General features: G+C 44.5%; 1 protein-coding gene across 4 annotated transcripts in view; it reads left to right on the top strand.

The window, feature by feature from the left end:
• The window catches only part of WWOX (WW domain containing oxidoreductase), an 886,111-nt gene that overhangs the window by 503,422 nt on the left and 373,372 nt on the right, over nucleotides 1–9,317 (top strand). The gene's annotated exons all lie outside the window — the stretch shown is intronic.

Here is a 9,317-nt window from a genome sequence, read left to right as displayed (position 1 = left end):
GTCTCTCCTCCCGGGCGGGGCGGAGCAAGGCTGCCTCTGAGGACGCCGCGAGGTCCCAGAAGGCCAGCCCCGTGTGTGCAGGCCAGTCCGTGGTGTGTCCGTCTTCTCTGCCCCGGAGAGTCCGCCCGTGAGCTTGCAGTGTGTGGGGAAGTGCTGTGGGTCCAGTGGGGTAGGGGAGATGGTCAACACCCCAGAGCTCAGCCCTAGTGCTTTTGTAAAAAAAATTCTACTGACGTTTAGCTGATTTACAGTGTTGTGTTAATTTCTTCTGTATGTCCAAGCAGCTCAATTATATATACTTCTTCATGTTCTTTTCCATCATAGTTTATTACAGAGTATTGACTAAAATTCCCTGTGCTCTGCAATAGTTATTTCCCTCTTCTACACACACTAGTTTGCTAACCCCAGACTCACAGTTCTTCTCCCCCAACCCTTGGCAACGACAGATCTGTTCCCTACATCTGCAAGTCTGTTTGTCTTTCATAGATATGTTTGTGTTGTCTTTTAGATTCCACATATAAGTGACATCATATGGTATTTTTCCTTCTCTGTCTGACTGACTTTACTTAGTATGATAATCCCTAGGTACATCCATGTTGCTGTAAATGGCGTTATTTCGTTCTTTTTTATGACTGAATAGTATTCTGTTGTGTGTGTATATACATGCATACATACACATATGAATACATATATACATACATACATCATCTTTATCCAGTCCTCTGTCAGGGGACATTTAGGTCATTTCCATGTCTTGGCTGTTGTAAATAGTGCGCTATGAACACTGGAGTGTGTGTGTCTTTCCAAATTATGGTTTCTATGGGTATATGCCCCAGAGTGGGATGGCTGGATCGCATGGCAGCTCTGTCCTTACATTTTTCAGGAAGCTCCATTTAGTCCTGGTTCTGCATCTGCTCCGTGAGCAGGGATACATTGCAGCCTTTCTCTTGGCCTCCGTTTCCGCACTTGCCGAAGGAGGGGCTGGTTCTGACCTATTGCACCATCAGAGGCTGAACGTCCTGTGGTTCTCAAGCACCTTGCAGCCCAGAAACACCTCTGCAGGGCGGCCTGGTGCACAGTGGCCCAGGACGCTCATTGTCCATCTGTACCAGAGGGTGTTGGACATGGACCACGGCACGTGGGCTCTGATGACCCTAGAGGATGACAGAAGAGTCCCCCGCCTGTCTCACAGTATACTTCTCCAGCAGACCTCAGCCATTCCTCCCCCAGATCCGATTCATCGATTCCTGTTTCTGACATTTCTCTAGTGTGCTCTGTGTCCCGACCTCCGTGCTGAACTCCCAGAGTGTAAAAGTTGCCAGACCTTGAGCAGAGTAGTCGTTCAGTGCACTCTTGATGAATGAATGAATGAGTCAGTCAATCTAGTCTGCACCCTAATAAAAGCTCACCACAAGTATTTATAAGATAGCCCTGAAGACTATATGCAAATATCGATGGCTGCTCAGTGGTGAACACACTTAACGTGTTGGGGGCAGCCGTTCAACTGTGTCCACCTCCAGCAGTTCCTGGGTGTTCCTCCATGTCAGGCCCTGGGGATGCAGAGCTAAATAAGACAGAAGCTTAACCCACCCTTCACTGCTTGGCACGCACCCTCCCACCCGTTTCCTCAGGGTCTTGCCCCATCTCAGCACCGGGCCCTTGTTCACCATCGGTCCTGCTGCCCTAACCCGTGAGCACAGACAGGCATCGACAAGGGAGGTCAGGTAAGGCGCTTGTTGGGGGCGCTGTCAGGGCCCACGGCAGAAGGGTCCCCTCGGATGCGCAGCGTGCCCTCTGCCATTGTTTTCCTTGCACGCTCGGATTACACTGCTCGGTGATATTACATCTGCATGCACCTTGCCCTCTGTCACGGCAGCCACGGATGCTGCCAAATTCCTTGTAAAGCCGTATATCTTAAGTCGGAAGGAGCATCTCTGGGGTTAGGCGAATTGATTTGCAAAGCAGCCTGACACATGGGCTCCTATTACTCCTTGCAATCAAATAATTCATCTTTCCACCCTGAGGGCCATGTGAAGTTTGAACCTGGACGAAAACCTGCAACTATTTGTAGTAGTGGGATCAGAGGAAATTAGCCAAGTGTTTTCTAAAATGATTAATTGCTGATCCCACAGCTGGGGTGTGTCGAAGGTTTTGTGGGATGGGTGGGCCACAGCTGGGGTGGGCTGGCCCGCCGTGACCGAGGGCTGCCTGGTTAGTGAAACAGATGCCAAAATCTGTGCTTCATGCATCAGCAGCTCATTGTGTGCCAGGCATCAAATACAGATTACCAGTAAGTCCTTAAAGTCACCTACAACACCGGTAGTGGCCCCATTTTACAGATGAGGAAACAGAACCCCAGAGAAAGAAAGAGAAAAAAGCAGGATTTTTAAGATAGTTAAAATCATAACAGATTGAAATGTTTAAAAAATGCCACACAGGCATCTATTCATTAAAATTCCTATTTAAAGTTTTTTTTTTTTTAAGACTGGAAAATACTCAAACTTGGGTTTTGGATTCTGGTGGTAGAATATTAAATCATAAAGAAATATTTAACATTTGGGTTTAAAAAATATATTAGCAGTATGTATAATAGTTAAGAATGTATTTATTTTAGTACAGAAAAAATAAAGGTGAGGAACACATGGATGGATCATCGTGGAACATGAGTTAGACTAGAAGAAATATTTTCTGGTCAAGTTGAGAAATAGCTAAGGAGGAAAAACTCCAGATCTTAAAATAGGTGCAGTATATTATATATCTGTGAAAATGGGCCAAATAGATTGCCACCATTAAATCCATATTGGGTGTTCAGATCTCGGGTTACCTGGAAGGCAGCTGTACTTCCTATATTTAACCAGGCTTTTTATAAACCATTCTTCCTAACACCTCAAACTCCATCCTGGGTGGTTATTTCATACCAAGTTTGACATTCTTCCACTTTGAGGGTCCTCAAAATAGAAGGCCAGAAAGGAGCCTTTTAAAAGTCTGGTGCAGTAAGTCGGCCGCTTTTCTGCCGAGTGACTGTGAGCAGTCCCAAATACAAGAGAAAATAAGACAGCGTATGGAAAGCATTTCCACAAGTCCATTCCACATCTTAAAGTCAAGGAAGAAGGAAAACAAGAGAAAAGAGAAAAATTAGCCGTTCCTCGTTGAAAGGGCACATCTCTGGATAGTTAGTGTGTGTTCGTCACTCATTCGTGTCCGACTCTTCGTGACGCCATAGACAGCAGCCCACCAGACGCCTCTGTCCATGGGATTCTCCAGGCAAGAACAATGGAGTGGGTTTCCAATTCCTTCTCCATCTCGATAGTTGAGCTGCCGCCTTATCCAGAAAGAGGAAGAGTAGACGTGGTCCGGGCTGGCTGGTAGGTGATCGCCAGGTAATCCCGATTCCGAGTTGGTTTGTGCCAAGGATGGAAGTGCCCAGGATGGCATGTCGTGGCTGTCCCGATGCCCCTGGGGGCTGAGCGGAGGGGTGCCACCAGGGCCCCTGCCTCTGCCACCGGAGGAGAAAATGCCCACCAGGACGGGGAGGGGCCAGCTGGCTCAGAAAAAGCCCAAGCAAACAGTGTTATTTCAAACAACGGACGCCACACTTTCTTCCAAAGTAGACTTGACGTGACTCACAAGAGAATCCTGACTCTACATGGAAAAGGCAGTTAGACCTATTTATTTTATGTTTCAAAGAACTTACCTGAAACTAATTAGAATGAAAAAATGAGTTGAATATAGCCAGAACATAAATAAATTATTTCTACCAGCATTAAGTTTAACTGAGTTTGGGACTTCACTGGCAGTCCAGTGGGTAAGACTCTGAGCTTCCACTGCAGGGAGTTTGGGGATCTAACATCCCCGCCTGCTGCTTGGTATGGCCAACAAATTAAAGAAATTAAAAACTTGAAAATTTAACTGAGCTTCATGGGAAGGAGTCTAAAACAAAAAATTCTCTTTAACCAATAAAAAGAAGCATAGATGCATACTCACAAACCCTTATCCTGGAAGAATCCTAAGAATTTATCAGGTAGATCCCTGTTTGTTTAAAAAAAAAAAAAGACTCAGATAATGGCACAATGTCTTAGAAGAGTTTACTAAAAATAGAACATTCTTCTATCAGTCATGCATGCCTTACTTTTTTACCAAGAGTAAAAATAGTGTGTAATATCAAACTGTACGTGAAGGGAGCCATTTCTGCAAAAAGTGATGAAGTACAGAGGCCCCTTTACTTCCCAACATTCTGTGACTGGAAATGAAAGGGAAGGAATGAAGGAGGGCGGAAGGAAAAAAGAAAGAAATTAATTCGTGCATTTTTAGAAAAAAGACTAGAGGCATGGTAGTCACTCCAATGAAAATGAATAACCTCGTTGGCACTCACCTCTGGGCCCCTACATGGCAGTAGGCTGCCACGTTTCCTGTGAGCAGAACCAGAGTTTTTCTTTAAAACCAAAGGAGTAGGAAGTAAACTGGAAGAGGGGGGGCAGGGGAAAGAGAGCACAGAATCCACTCAAAGTCAACCAATACTGACTGATTATTTAAAACAAATAAAGACCGATCTCTCTTTTAATTTTAGTTTTTTATTGCAGGATAATTGCTTTGCCGTGTTGTGTGAGTTTCTGCCATACCGTCAGCATGAATCAGCCACAGGTGTACACAGGTCCCCTCCCTCTCGAACCCCCCTTCCGGCTCCCTCCCCGTCCCACCCCTTTGGGTTGTCCCAGAGCTCTAGGTGGAGGTCCCAGTATCACACAGCAAATTCCCACTGGCTATCTGTTTTACACATGGTGATGTAGATGTTTCCAGACTGCTCTCTGAGTTCCTCCCACTGTCTCCTTCCCCCACTGTGTCCACAAGACCGAGCTGTCAGTCCACAGAAGAACCACCACCAGCAGCACCCCCTGCCCACATACACACACACACTCTTTTCTGGTATGGCATCTGTTCTTGGTGGATTCACTTGGAGGTACAGTTGAAAATATACCTTTCGGTATATTTTTCCATGACTTTTGGAAATCTTGATAAATGTTACTTAGTAGTATTCACAGAAGTGTTGGAGAGTATCAGATTAACACAAGATTGTTATTTCTAATGTAATTTAGCTAACAAGGTCAGCAGGTTTTTTAAAACCACTCCTAAGTCCTAAATCATGATAAAAATTCCGTAAAATAAGCGTGTTTGTCTTCTCTTTTCTCATGATAAACACCATCTTAGTTAACATTTACTGGAGCACTTACTATGTGCTAAGGGCTTTCTATGCAATATTTTATTTAGCCTTCTTTATAACTTTGTAAGTGGCATCTAATAAACTTAATCACATACTCATTTAAATGACCTGATGAGACAGTCCAGCCTGCTGGCCAGCAATTCTAGGGGTCAGGCTTCCTGATTCTAATCAGTCCTCTTTCTAGCTCGCTTGGTGCTGCCGACTCCAGCTCAAAAATCAGAGGGGGTAATTCTGGGGCCTTCAGTTGGCTGGCACTTCCAGGATCGTGGCAGCGAGTCCAGGAATCTTCAAGGAATCTCATTTCACCAGCCAGACGCAGAGAAAATGAGCAGGAGGAATATGGAGTCAGGGGGACCTTCCATCTCTGCTTCTCAAAGTTCTTCACAATTGCCTGTATCACTGCAGCTGTTATTGTAGAACGTTACTCTGTGACAGCCTTTGATATCCTTTCTATATCCATGATACCCTTTATTCCATGATATCCTCCTCCTCACAGATGATAAAAGTATAAAAGAAAAAAACATAGAGTTGAAGGGACTTTTCCAAGGTCACATGACTTATGAGGAGCAGAGGTAGAAGTCTGTCTAGTGCAATCCAGCTTATCCATCTCAAGAAGAAAGATACACCAAGGAGGATGATTATTAAATGATCACTAATGTGGATGCTTGTAATTACTCTCATAATTTTCTTTAGGCCCATCCCATAGGGTGCTGTTAAGTATTATTAGATTGTGATTGTAAATGGATTTGGCCAGGCAATTCTCTTTTGCTCTGTGATGGCTTCTTCTCTAGAGGGCTTGGTCCTTGGAGAAACCATCTTTCCTAACTCCGTTTGCTGGAGGTGAAACTGTAAGAGAATCACTTCTCTTCCCAACAGCTGGACTTCCATGGTTTGTAAAGTCCGCTGATGAGGCTCTGTGAGCTTTCAGGGGAGACGGCATGCCTGCTGATGGAAGAGAACCTAAGATCAGTGTGCAGAATTACCGAGTAACCTTTGTCATATGGTTGACATATGATGTGAGAGTTGACATATGAATTGACATACGATGTGAGAGCTGGATAATAAAAAAGGCTGAGTGCCAAAGAACTGATGCCTTTGAACTGTGGGGCTGAAGAAGACTCTTGAGAGTCCTTTGGACAGCAAAGAGATCAAACCAGTCCATCCTAAAGGAAATCAACCCTGAATGTTCATTGGAAGGACTGATGCTGAAGCTGAAGCTCCAACACTTCGGCCACCTGATGCAAAGAGCCAACTCATTGGAAAAGACTGGGATGCTGGGAAAGACTGAAGGCAGGAGAAGAAGGGGAAGACAGAGGATGATATGGTTTGATGGCCTCACTGACTCAATGGACATGAGTTTGAGCAGTCTTCGGGAGATGGTGAAAGACAGGGAAGCCTGGTGTGCTGCAGTCTGTAGGGTCGCAAAGAGTCAGACACAACTGAGCAACTGAGCAACAACAATTGTCATATTTACTGAGTGGATGAGTGAATGAATGGAGGAATGGATGGATGAATGACTAGGTAATCATTAAGACTTCCCAGATAAGTATTTTGAAGAAGCTGGTCCAGAATGTGTAAGCCAGCACTGTCGTGACACACACCAGTTTCTTTCTTTCTCTTCTTGAATACCATGTTCTCAAGGTTTTTTTCTCTCCAAATAAATGGTATTTGTTAAAAATCAAATTCATTTCATGTGTTAACCAGTGCAGCAGGCTTTGAACTTGTTTTTTGAAAGTGACTTTCCTTGCATTCCATTTCTTTTCCCCCAATTTTATTGAGGTATAATGGACTGGTCAAACTGTATATATTTAAAGTATACCACGTGATGATTTGATATATGTATGTGTTGTGAAATGATCACCACAAGCAAGTTAATTCACACATCCATCACCTTGCATAGTTATATGTGTGTGTGTGTGTGTGTGTGAAAGCTTAACATGTACTCTTTTTGCAAGTACATAGTATCATACTGTTTACTATAGTCACCATGCTGTCCTTTAAATCTTCAGAACTTCATCTTATAACTGAAAGTTTGACCAACATCTCCCCTTCTACCCTACTCCTCGGTCCTTAGCAACCAACATTCTACTTTCTATTCCTATAAGTTCAATATATATATTTTTAATTTCACACATAAGCGATACTATCCAGTATTTGTTTTTCTCTGGTTTACTTCACTTATGACTGTTTTCATGATATCAACAGCCTGAAAACTGATCAGATTAACGAGTGACCACAGCCTTGACCCAAATAAAGGCCTTGTTTTGGTTACGTTTTTTGAAAGGAGAGAACAGAGATCTTGTCCCTCATGAGCAGGGCCTGTGCGTTGGGCAGTGTGTGCAAGATCTGAGGCCGTCTCTTGGCAGATCACGACTCGGAGCTGCCCTGACTCCACTGGTGGGCACTTGCTGCTGTCCCTGCAGTACCCCTTGCCTGCTGGAGCAAGACTGCCGTGCCCAGGGACGGGTGCGTCCAGAAAGAGCTTGCTGTCGCTACTGTCCTGGGATGTACCAGCGAAAAGCCCTCCTTCTTCTTGGAGGACTTAATCCCAGGAGTTTGAGGAGAGGGTCTTAGATGTTTTTTGAAGGTGATAAAGAATGTGGTAGGTGCCCAAAATCCTAGGTTTGTGTAAAGCAGGACTTTTCACTGGACATTTGGACCCTGTCCTTCTATACGGGATGAAGGGCCCTGTGATATCCTTGTTGTTAAGGCTGCATGATGATGTAGAAAGAGCAGGGCTGTGTTTTGGCTGTTTTTCGACCAGTATCCAGCAGGGCAGACTTACCGGTCTTAGAATAGCAAATGCCTCATGACTGATTAGTAGTCTTGCTTCAGGCCAGCCAGGTGCCCACACCCCTCTGATTCTCCTGTGTGATCCATTACCTGAAGTTCACAGAAGGGAAACTTCAGGACCTTTCTCCAAGGACAGGACCAGCATCCAGCATCATGTTGATCCGTGCTGTCCGTCCACTATGCTCAGTGTCCGGTCTGATCAGGGCTCTGGGAAGAATCGTCAAAACACTCCTGGTTCCAGCCTCACTCACCTCTGCCATTTAGTAGCCTCGGGATCTCAACTTACCTCCTCAGGTCTTTCCTCCCCTACATTCTAGGCATATGAATAATTATTTCAGCATCATGGGATGGTTCTCAAGACAAAATGATGAGGAAAATGTATGCCAAGGATAGCAGTTTTCCAGCATATTAGGGGTCCATCAGAAGTGGTCTCCTCTGGATTGTATGATAAATTCCTCTGAAAAGAGAAGGCTTCACTTATAAATGCTTTTGTATTAGAAGTCCCAGAAGTCTCCCCCTCTTCAGCCTTCTGTTTGAAGAAGTGGAGGACAGTGTGGGGTGAAAGGGTCAGGGCAGAAAATAGAGCAAGGGTGAGGGTCATGGGAGACCTGAGCCTTGACAGATGAGGGTGCAGAACACGTGTGCTTTTTTCCCCAAACCCTTTCCAGTCAGCCCTGTTGCTTCAAGTGGCAAAGCAGATGTCATGTTTGTGGACAATTCTGTTCACTTTTTAAGACTCAGTTTATTTCATGTGGATTTGGAACAAAGAAAAATCAATGAGACGAACAGCTCTGGGAGGCAGAGTGGAGGCGGTTGAGAAAGGACAGAACTGCACAGACTCTCAGACATTATTCAGGAGGCTCCAAAGTTTACTCAGCCTGGAATTCTGAAAAAAAAGATCAGTTAGGCAGTAGTTTACCTTAGACCATTACGAGATGGACTGTAGCCAAAACAGGCTGTCAAACCCAGGAGAAAAGTTGAGAGAAGGGATTATTTTTAGTGTTCTGAGAAAGCTGTAATATTCCCGTGGGGGTTTTGTTACTTATTGGCACTCTGTACCGATTATGGGTGAATTTTAGAATTTTTAGCACCCTTCAGTTTCACCCTGTTTTATAATTCATTTTTCCATTAAATCACAGCTCAGCAACTACTATACCTAGATTTAAGGTAGGCAGGCCAGCAATCAAATGTACGCTGAGAAGTGTAGCCCCAGTGATTATCAGTTCTTGGTATTCCTCACCCACATTGAATAGTATCGACCTGTGACCAGGAGGATCTTGCAGAAGTTGGAACATGTGAACTCTGA

The sequence above is a fragment of the Cervus canadensis genome, chromosome 18 (genome assembly GCF_019320065.1).
Source record: "Cervus canadensis isolate Bull #8, Minnesota chromosome 18, ASM1932006v1, whole genome shotgun sequence".
NCBI classification, from domain to species: Eukaryota; Metazoa; Chordata; class Mammalia; order Artiodactyla; family Cervidae; genus Cervus; species Cervus canadensis.
Note: the sequence above shows the minus strand (reverse complement) of the source record. Positions and strands in the feature narration are given on the sequence as shown.